This window comes from Haliotis rubra, unplaced genomic scaffold (assembly GCF_003918875.1).
Source record: "Haliotis rubra isolate DU_JTF1 unplaced genomic scaffold, ASM391887v1 Scf171, whole genome shotgun sequence".
Lineage (NCBI taxonomy): Eukaryota > Metazoa > Mollusca > Gastropoda > Lepetellida > Haliotidae > Haliotis > Haliotis rubra.
In genome coordinates this window covers 1,428,080-1,438,266 of record NW_025765681.1, presented here as the reverse complement: position 1 = coordinate 1,438,266, position 10,187 = coordinate 1,428,080, and positions in this window count along the sequence as shown.

The following is a 10,187-nucleotide window of genomic DNA, read 5'->3' as shown; positions in this document are numbered from 1 at the left end:
CTACGTCACAGGGCCAACTCGTGAATAGAGCTCTCGAGCCACGAGACACATTCCACAAACGTTTCCTTCTGGGCAGTTTGCTGAGGCGTGGCGTCATGTGGGGCATTATGATTGATGTTACAATCCTGAAAATACATATCTGGACACAATACAGGGACGTGGGGTAGCCAAATGGATCAAGCGTTTCCTTGTTATGCGTTATCTGCTTCGATTCCCACATGGGAAGATGGAGTGAAGCACGTTTCAGATGCGGTGATTCTGTATTAGCAAAAAAAATTAATCCTGGCATCGAATGATAAAAGTATCAACGAAAAACGACAATATAATGATGATAATTATCATAAAACGACGACGACGATGATGATGGTGATGACGACGGCGACGATGGTGATGATGATGATGACGACGACGATGATGATGATGATGATGGTGGCGATGATGATGATGGTGGTGGTGGCGGTGGCGGTGTTGTTATTGTTGTTAGTGGTGGTTGGGTGCTTTAATAAAGAGGTACCAGTGATTCATAAGGAGGATTATATCTTTTAAGAGGACAAATATCTCTAGAGGATTATATCGTTTGTCATTTCCGTTTACTTTTTTCCTCGTGTATTAAATTGCCGTAGACAACACGACAGTATCCTGTTATGAATGATTGCGTTGGGTTTTACTCATGTGGAATCGACCCCCACCCTCTGTGTGGTGAGCTTTATCCACTATGCCACTCCATGGTCCGTATAAAAAAACAGCAAATAGCAGAATGAGGATTTTCCTGCAAATAATAATCCTACTCAGTTATTAATAACCCAACTGTGCCATAATATGAAATATTAAAAGATTATTCGTATGACTTCGTCACAGGAAGGATGGTGTACTGGAAATTGTTACTGCTTCGAGACATTAATTTTGTGATTTATGATTTCATTATTTTTTAAATATGTTTTAGATCCCGAAGCTAATTATAAATTGCTTTGGTCAGCATTTTCTGTGAGGTGCGCTACGCCCACCATCCCTGGATATACAGCGGCAAGCCTAGTCTGTCTCACAGTCCCTGAACCACATTATTTTCCCTACAGCCAAGCCTTCCCTGTAGTGCTAAAGCCCTAAACGAAGCAAGTCTAGATTTCCCCAGGTTGTGAATCTCTGGTCTCCCTAGGGCTCCTTTTCAATATAAATGGGCTTGTTTGTTACTATCAAAATTATATATATTCAGAGACTAAGCCTTAGTCTACGGCCAGGCTTTAAGGGCACTGAGCTCACTTCGTCTTGGTCAGCACTGGGGGGAATCCATATTGGAACAGGATTCGCTAGTTTCAGTAGTTCACGTGACGAGCACACTACACGTACGACATGGAGGCAGTCGCTACCTTTAAGACTAAATAGTCTCTGAATATACATAATTTTGATAGAAACAAGTAATTTTTGTAAATTGAAAAGGAGCCCCAGTGAGATGGGAGAAATCTAGACTTGTTCATTTAAGACTTTAGCATTGCAGAAAGGGGGAAATAATGCGCTTCAGGGACTGTGTATTATCTTGTAAATGCTACTTGATATCAAAATGCATGCCTATTTTCTATTAACCGTCATGATGTATGAAGTACACACAGAGGTGTATGCGGTGTTTAGTTCAGTCATACACTACCGTAGGTGTACACGATATTATGTATGGAACGGAACAAAACGACTGAACCAGTTTGATGCATTCCAATGATCTGACCTATTAGATGCATGTTTTTGGTTCACCAAAAGAGCTAACTGGATTGTCAACTCAGCAGGGGGTGACTCACTGCCCCACCCTTAATACCCCCAATTCATCTAACCGACATCCACCCCCACCCACCAAAAAAAAAACTCTCAAAGGGCAAACCACATGATTGCAGGTATTGAAAATGTGCTCACGGGTCATGATATATGGCGAGGTGTTGATGTCTGATGACGCATAGTAGATGAAAAACCAGTCTTGGCCCCGGAACGTTGTGGTCGGTAACGTCGTTGTAATGTCGTGACGCCATCTATCACCGCGTGGGGTGGTTGGTGTGGGTGCCACCTGATGGGAGTTATCAACGCGGGCCTGATACACAAGCCCCCGTGGGGGAGGGTCTGCCAACACGCGCTGTGGTGGAGTTTGGGGCAATGATACAATTCAAATAGCAGTAAACTGGTTATAAATATATAGTTGTCTCACACACGTCAGTGTCATGTCCGTGCTTTTCCCTTCATGTCGAGCAATGTTTCAACAATTCAAGCCCTCGGCGTTTACATCCCCAAACGTTTTAGTATGCTTTGTACACGAGGAACGTCATGGGACTCTTGCATAAATGTTTTAGATCAAGGTTACAAAATGCCTTTGTTGATCTTTCAATACGTTTTGTGGGAGACACATGAAGCAGGATTCCAAATGTGACGCATTTAGTAAATACATGTCCGATGCTGTTCGTTATTCGGTATTGTAACAGATGTTACGAGGCAATTTTAGGTGAACAATTGACTTGCCTTTGCATGTGTTAGTGACGGGTGCTACTGATGGAACAGGAAACGGTGAACATTTTGTCCCTTGTAATCGGTTACAAAGATGGAACCTCCAGGATCCACGTCTACGTGTTATCCCTCGACTGACGGACCCGTCCCATAACCGCAAGATGTCGCTGGTGTCAAGAGCGGCAGCGCTGGACCAATCGTCGTTGATCAAACGTTATACTTTATAATGAATCAAAATTAACTTTGGTATCCTTGAGTGGAACTCCTTTACATGTTACTCGTGGCGTGTTACTAGGCAGTACTAGCGTGACAACATCTTGGAGACACACTTGCTACCATTTGTCCGCTGACACTGATGTTGTTTTGTGTTTCAGGAAGACAACGCCAGAACACATGTACGGGACAAGTATTGCTGCTGAGATCTTCTAAAAGGAGAGCATACTAGTATTCACCTTACCATGCCTAGTACCCATTTGCCCGCCGACACTTGTGTTTCAGGATAACAGCGCCAGAGCACACGGGCTTCGTAATGCTACTGAGATCTTCTAACAGGAGAGCATATCCACCTTACCATGGCTCGTACTCAGTCCTGCCTTGTCACCCACTGAACATGTCTTGCTTCACCATCAACAGCCACCAACCACCCTCAACGAACTTGGCGCTGCACTGCATGAAGAAGGGGATGGAATGAACCGTGTTGACATTGGACGTTTGATCATGAGTATGCCTCGTCCACTTTGGCCAATCACCTAACAAGATGTTACGTCATATGTGGTTTAACGTAGACTTGTAATAACGGAAGCGCTAAAACAGCGACCCTATACTGAAAGTAGACGTACAGTATAGTTACAACTTAGCCTATTCCAACTCTTATATCAAGGGGGTGATGGGGTAGCTTAGTGGTTAAAGCGTTCACTCGTCACGATGAAGACCCGGGTTCGATTCCCGAATGGGTACAATGTGTGAAGCCCATTTCTGGTGTCCCCCGCCGTGATGTAGCTAGAATATTGCTAAAAGCGGCGTAAAACTACATTCACTCACTCTTACTTTAAGATGAACGTACAATAGTTGTAGATTAGACAAGTGACTCTCTTATACTTAATACAATAGTTGTAGCATCAACATGGCTTCATTAAATAAGGTGAGGTGAGGTGAAATGGGGTTTAACGTCGTACTTATCGTCGAGAATATTTCGCTCATATGATGACGTGCATGCGTGTGTATGTGTATGTGCGGCTGCTTGTACTAGTCCAGACTTAAGCTGGCTTTATAGTGCTAGCCCACTGAGATACCATGCCGCAGTGAAGCATGAATGCCCCACTCAGACACATTATACTGACTCCGAGCCGACCAGTCCTTGTTGTACCCATTAATGCCGAGTGCCAGGCAGGGACCAACAAGTACCATATTTTAACGTCTTTTGGTATGACGCGGTCGGGGATCGAACCCGCGACCTTCCGCTCTCCGGGCGGACGTTCTAACCACTACACCACGGAGACGGTCTCATTAAATAAGGCCCAGATAAGATAACTGATAGTGATATTCGTATGGAGGTGGTATATTATTGACCTGTAATGGAGAAATGAAGTCGTACATTGATGTATCTGTTTCTCATCTGGTCGACGACTTTGAAGGTGGTGATGCCATGATGTGAGTGTAGAACCTCCTCCCTTGTTTACTATTACATAAGACAAACACGACATCCACATTTGTTTTAAAAAATGTTCTTGTTAAACTATAATAGTATCTAACATGAAAGAACTCGAATAACTTCACAATCAGAAACGGAAGAAATCAAATCTACAAAGTGGACTTGTTCTTCCTTACTTACGGGGCGGTGGGGTAGCCTAGTGGTTAAAGCGTTTGGTCGTCACGCCGAAGGCCCGGGTTCGATTCTCCACATGGGTACAATGTGTGAGGCCCATTTCTGGTGTCCCACTCCGTGATATTGGAATATTGCTTAGTTCAGCTTAGATAAGATCAGTTTAGCTTTTCCAGTTACGTTTTCTGGCATATCAATTATCTCCATTCGGGTAGCTTTCTCTGCAACTGAGATCCTGAATGCATTCATTTGTCACATTTCTGTTGGAGCCGATTACGCTCATATTCAGACATGGGTTAATTGTATTACATAAACACGTCTAGATTGTATATCTATCGTCGGTAAAAATCGCCACTTGTTTGGGCAGTTTGCGTCATCACATTATCCTATCTCCGCTAACTGAAGAGGTGGGTCGCTGATAGATGTGATAACAGAGACCTATTGGAGACAACAGCTGACGGGATATCACTGTGTCCTACAACAAAAGCTTTACTTCAGATTCAGCCAACAAACAAAGACGTCAGTTGTCATAGTCGTTGATAATGACATCGTCATCACTTATACAAACAGTGTGACTGTTATAGCATCAACCTTGGGTACGGTCTATAATTAAACTAAAAAATGGTGTAACGCTGATTGAAACATCTAAATATCTAACGTGACATCTTAATTTAACTCGAGGGTATTTCGCATTGAGGTGATGATCATTGGCGAGTATTCTACGCCCCGAGGACATACCAGGCAGAGGTCAAGTGTTTTTGAAATATTATTACCTTATCTTAAATCTGACCAATGTTTCTTTTTGTTGTGAAATGACACTGCATCATACAGTTGCTTCTAACTCTTCTGAAATAATTATTGTATGAGGCGTTTTCTAATGAGACCCTGTTAAATTGTTGAGATCAAACCAACCAACGATTTAGCCGTTGGGTAGACTTGTCTTCCCAATTTAAAGCTATTCAAATAGTCTGAGTCCAAGTTCAATGAATATCAAATAATTAATGCTCAATATCAGCTTAAACTATGATAATTTTCTATGAACATCTGCCATGCGCCGTAGTCAAAATAAACGCAGTCATGAATTTGTGAATAACAGGGTTGTATTCTTAGCCCTTTGCTTTTAACGTCCATGCGCATTTTCCCTTCCCTAATTGCTATTTACGAACCATTCACATCCCAACCCCTCATAAACCACGTGTGCCAATCACATCTCGATTTTAAATCAAATACTGAAGAACAGCCTTGCCTTTCAGCTTCCCAGCGTCCAAGAAAACACCACTGCATTGATGATTAGAGTGTTTGTTTTCAATGACCCTTCCCCGTTGAAAACGCCAGTGACACTTGCACGTTCTTGTTTACATGGAGAGCCAATTAAACCAGCATTTGTTTAGATATGCGGACAGCGATACGATCTTCCTTTGTTTGAACACAATTGGTCATAATACCCGATTTCTACAACAATACGTCGTCCCTAGAAAATTAGCACCTCCCGTACCTCTGAAGGCACATGAAATCGCCTCAGAGTGTTGTATTTGTCACGTTATGTCATCCTTTGTCGTGTTATCGCGCTCACAGGTCGGCCTGCCCTAAGATACAGCACCCAGTTGTTTGAAGGCAATTAGAAGAGTCCGCTGCGCTTTTTGGGTGTTTTGCTTACACACCTGATACCAAGTGTACGGCGTCCCCCCAGAGACTGTTATTAGAGAAATTGTGGCAACATAGCTAATCTCTATTAACACTTGACATATAATATAAATGCTTACATTTGCGATAACTTGATTTATCCCAACGAGCATGTGGGAAAGGATTAAACTTATTTAGCCTTATCTGTACCGCCATTCTAGATGGCGGCGTGTCTTTGGCTTTGTGTGAATATATGACCGTCATTTTTGGGAACGGCTGCCTTTTTCGTGAAACTTTTACTGTGGGGCGCGTTACTCAGGGTATCCATCCATGGCAGTGAAACAACTGCTTAATGGCCGATTTGCGTATATCTGCCTGTATCTATGCACCTCTTACCACTGAAGTGTCTGAACATGTATGCGCTTTGAGTGAGTGAGTGAGTGAGTGAGTATGTTTTACGCCGCTTTTAGCAATATTCCAGCAACATCACGGCGGGGGATACCAGAAATGGGTTTCTCACATTTTACCCACGTGGGGAATGGAACCGGGTCTTCGGTGTGACAAGCGAACTCTTTAACCACTAGGCTACCCCATCGTTCCCAAAGACGATCTGATCTGAACTAAGTGAGTGAGCATGGTTTTAAGCCGCTTTTAGCAATATTCCAGCAATATCAAGGCGGCTGACACCAGAAATGGGTTTCACACAGTGTACCCACCTGGGGAATGGAACCGGGTCTTCGGTGTGACGAGCGAACGCTTTACCGTATGCGCCTCGAAGGTTATTCATTCGCCTGAATATACTAGTCATGTGACATATTTCAGTGATGCATCTTCGTTAGTTATTGGGATGTTGTACATGCATCGGTCAACTGAATTACATATCCGTCATTTCACTCTGTACGTGTTCCGTCTTTTCGGTGTTGTGCATACATCAGTGAGTGAGTGAGTGCTGTTCACACGAGTAATTTTAATGTTGTACACCGTTCAGACATATGAATGTTGTACACACATTAGTCATTTGACTGATGTACACAATTCGTTCATTTCGATGTTGTACACACATCAGTCATTTCATTCTTTTGCGCACACTTGTCATTTAGGTCTTGTACACGTATCAGTCATTTGAGTGTTGTAAACCTGTCAGTGAATTGAATGATGTACATTTTAAATCCTTTGGCTGAGTCGATTGGATGTTGTACACACTGTAGTCGTTCGAATTGTGTACCTGTACACACATCAGTCATTTGAACGTGAAACACACATCAGCGTCATTTTAACTCTGTGCCATCATCAGTCATGTATATGCTGTGCACATGGCGCACATTTAAACGTTTGAATGTGAAATTAATTAAACCTTACAAACATTAGTCATCTTGACGTGGAACACATCAGATGACCTATCAATGCTGTTCCAACATTGCAGTCATTTGAATGTTCTACGACCATCAGTCATTTATATGCTGTGCACATGGCGCACATTTAAACGTTTGAATGTGAAATTAATTAAACCTTACAAACATTAGTCATCTTGACGTGGAACACATCAGATGACCTATCAATGTTGTTCCAAAACTGCAGTCATTTGAATGTTCTACGATCATCAGTGATCTGGAAGTTGTGCACTTGGATGCTGTGCACATTTAAACGTTTGAGCGTTTTTTCACAAACATTACTCATCTTGATGCCGAACGCACCTTGTGACCTATCACTGTTGTGCACAACGTAGCAGTCATTTCAATGCTGTGCAACCATCAGTCATTTGGATGTTGTGCACACGTCGGTTATTTGAATGTCGTACCTATAAACACTCCAGTCATTTTGATGTCGGACACACCTTGTGACCTATCACTGTTGTGCATAACGTAGCAGTCATGTGTATACTGTGCAACCATCAGTCATTTGGATGTTGTGCACACATCGGTATTTGAATGTTGTACCTATAAACACTCCAGTCATTTTGATGTCGGACACACCTTGTGACCTATCAATGTTGTGCACAACGTAGCAATCATTAGAATTCTGTGGGACCATCAGTTATTTAGATGTTGTGCACATTTAATCATTTAAATGTTTTACAAACAGTCATCTCAATGTTGTACACACATTGGTTATTTCAAAAATATACTTTGTTCACATACTTTATCACGCATCAATGAGTACACAACGTTCAGTTCGAGAGGATTTTATTAACTTCTTCCAACCGAGAGTTACATACATGTATGTCAAGGTCATTGCATGGCAGATTCGGGTCAACACAGTTGGATATTATAAATAGGGCGGCATGCGGACAGCCGAGTTCCTACAGCGCTTGTGCATTAAGAGGTAGCAATACTAAGCAGTGAGTCAAATTGTGATAATCCTAACATTAATCTTCACATAACGGTGAGTCATAACGGGGGATTATGACCTACAAGCAATAACGGCATTCAGCAAGTCAGGCAGGTCAAAGGGTAACACTAAACCCACTTCTTGTCATCACAGAACCGCTGATCCCATCACGGAGGGGATTAAACTACCAAGTATAACACTACATGCACTTCAAGTGAAAGTGACGTCACCTTACGTCACGTCTTGTCACGCGCTGTGTACGTTGACGTAACGGCTTGTTTGCCCTATACTCCCGCCTTCAGTGCTCAATCATTCATCTTTTATGAAACAAGGCAGTATGTTAACTGCATGAAAACATGCTTGTGCGTGATATTCTTGTTCTGTGGCATTTGAATCACGTTGTCATTCCCCGTAGGCGGAGTTGACATAACAGAAGAAGAAGAACGCTGCTTACAATTATAATAAACCCAAGCTCTAAAAATCTGGTCGTGAATTTAACATGCAAATTAGATTCGGAAGCAAACTGATGTTCATTTTCAGTTTATTTCTCAAATACTCTCCACAATATTTCAACGTGCCAGAATTTCTTCCTCTGGAGTTAAAATAGGCTGTCATACAGACCCTGAAACACTCATATCCAAGAAAGCCCACACAAGTCTAGATTATGTGGCAAGTCTAGATTTCCACAGTTTCAGGCTGAAAATGAAGAAAGTCTCTGGACTCCTCTTTATTATATTTTATGATTATAATTTAGGAACTGTTTTTGGTGTTTGTTTGTTTTTGTACAATATGTTCATTTCAGAGAGTAGAGTTAAAATGAAACAGCGCCATTGTCAATAACTGACAACTAACGTGAAAGAAAATACAGCGTTTGTCATCAAATGTTGGAGCAGATTTTCAGTGTTGCAGACACCATTGAACGTTGATTTCTTTCTGGAATTAAGATGTAATTTTATTTAAGCAACGGACATTTGTACAGAGTATTGTGTTTGTAATCCACTACTTAAAGTAGGGTAGGCTAAGTGTGCCTTATGTAATGGCGAAGGGGCGGTTCAATTCCGAAACGTAGTGAATATGCCCATTCTTGGGCACTACTGACGTAATATAATGAAATAGAATGAAAAACGTCGTAGAACCACTCTCGTGTCTTTCATGAACATCCCTGATCATATTTCGGAATGTATTTATATGACCCACTCGACACAAACAAGGATGATAACTCTACATCTTCAACTGACCAGATGACCATATGTGGTGAGGGTGTATTTGCGGACCGACCCGGCCCTTTTAAGCAGTGTCCACGGAAGTACAATTATCCATCCACTTTAAGGTAAATATCCACATAACCCGACCTGCTTGTTGTGTATCTGCCAACACGGGACAAATGTATCAAAGTACCGTTTCCCCTAGCAACGGAAGAATTAAGGGATACGTTTGGATGTGATAACAAGAGGGTTAGTTTTTCCGACAAAACCAAGATTTGCTTAGTAGTGTAAAGTTTGTCTTTGAAACACAGCACCTTTGATAAGCTTTGGTCTTCTTCCTCGAGTTCAAAGGTCACTTGCCCTAGACTATGGTTGGACTGGGGTACTATTTGACATTGACCCATTCACTCATTATTCCTCCGCGCAGCTGGGGCCAAATGGACAAGTAAATCTTATTACAGCTGTGAAACTACACCTGCACTCCAAAGTTAAAAAATGTTGAATCGTGTATCCAATTCAGTTAAGGCTCAATTAATAGAAAAACGTATTCTTCTGAGGAGAAAATGCGTAAAAAATGTTGTGATTATATGTTGTAGGGATTCCCCGTTTTATGCACGGGGAGATCGTATTCATTCAGCATTTTACCATCGTCTGTTGTCTTATTCATCTTTCTATATATAATTATTGTCTTATCGTCTTCCTATTACACCTTAATATTTCTGCAAAGCTACTGA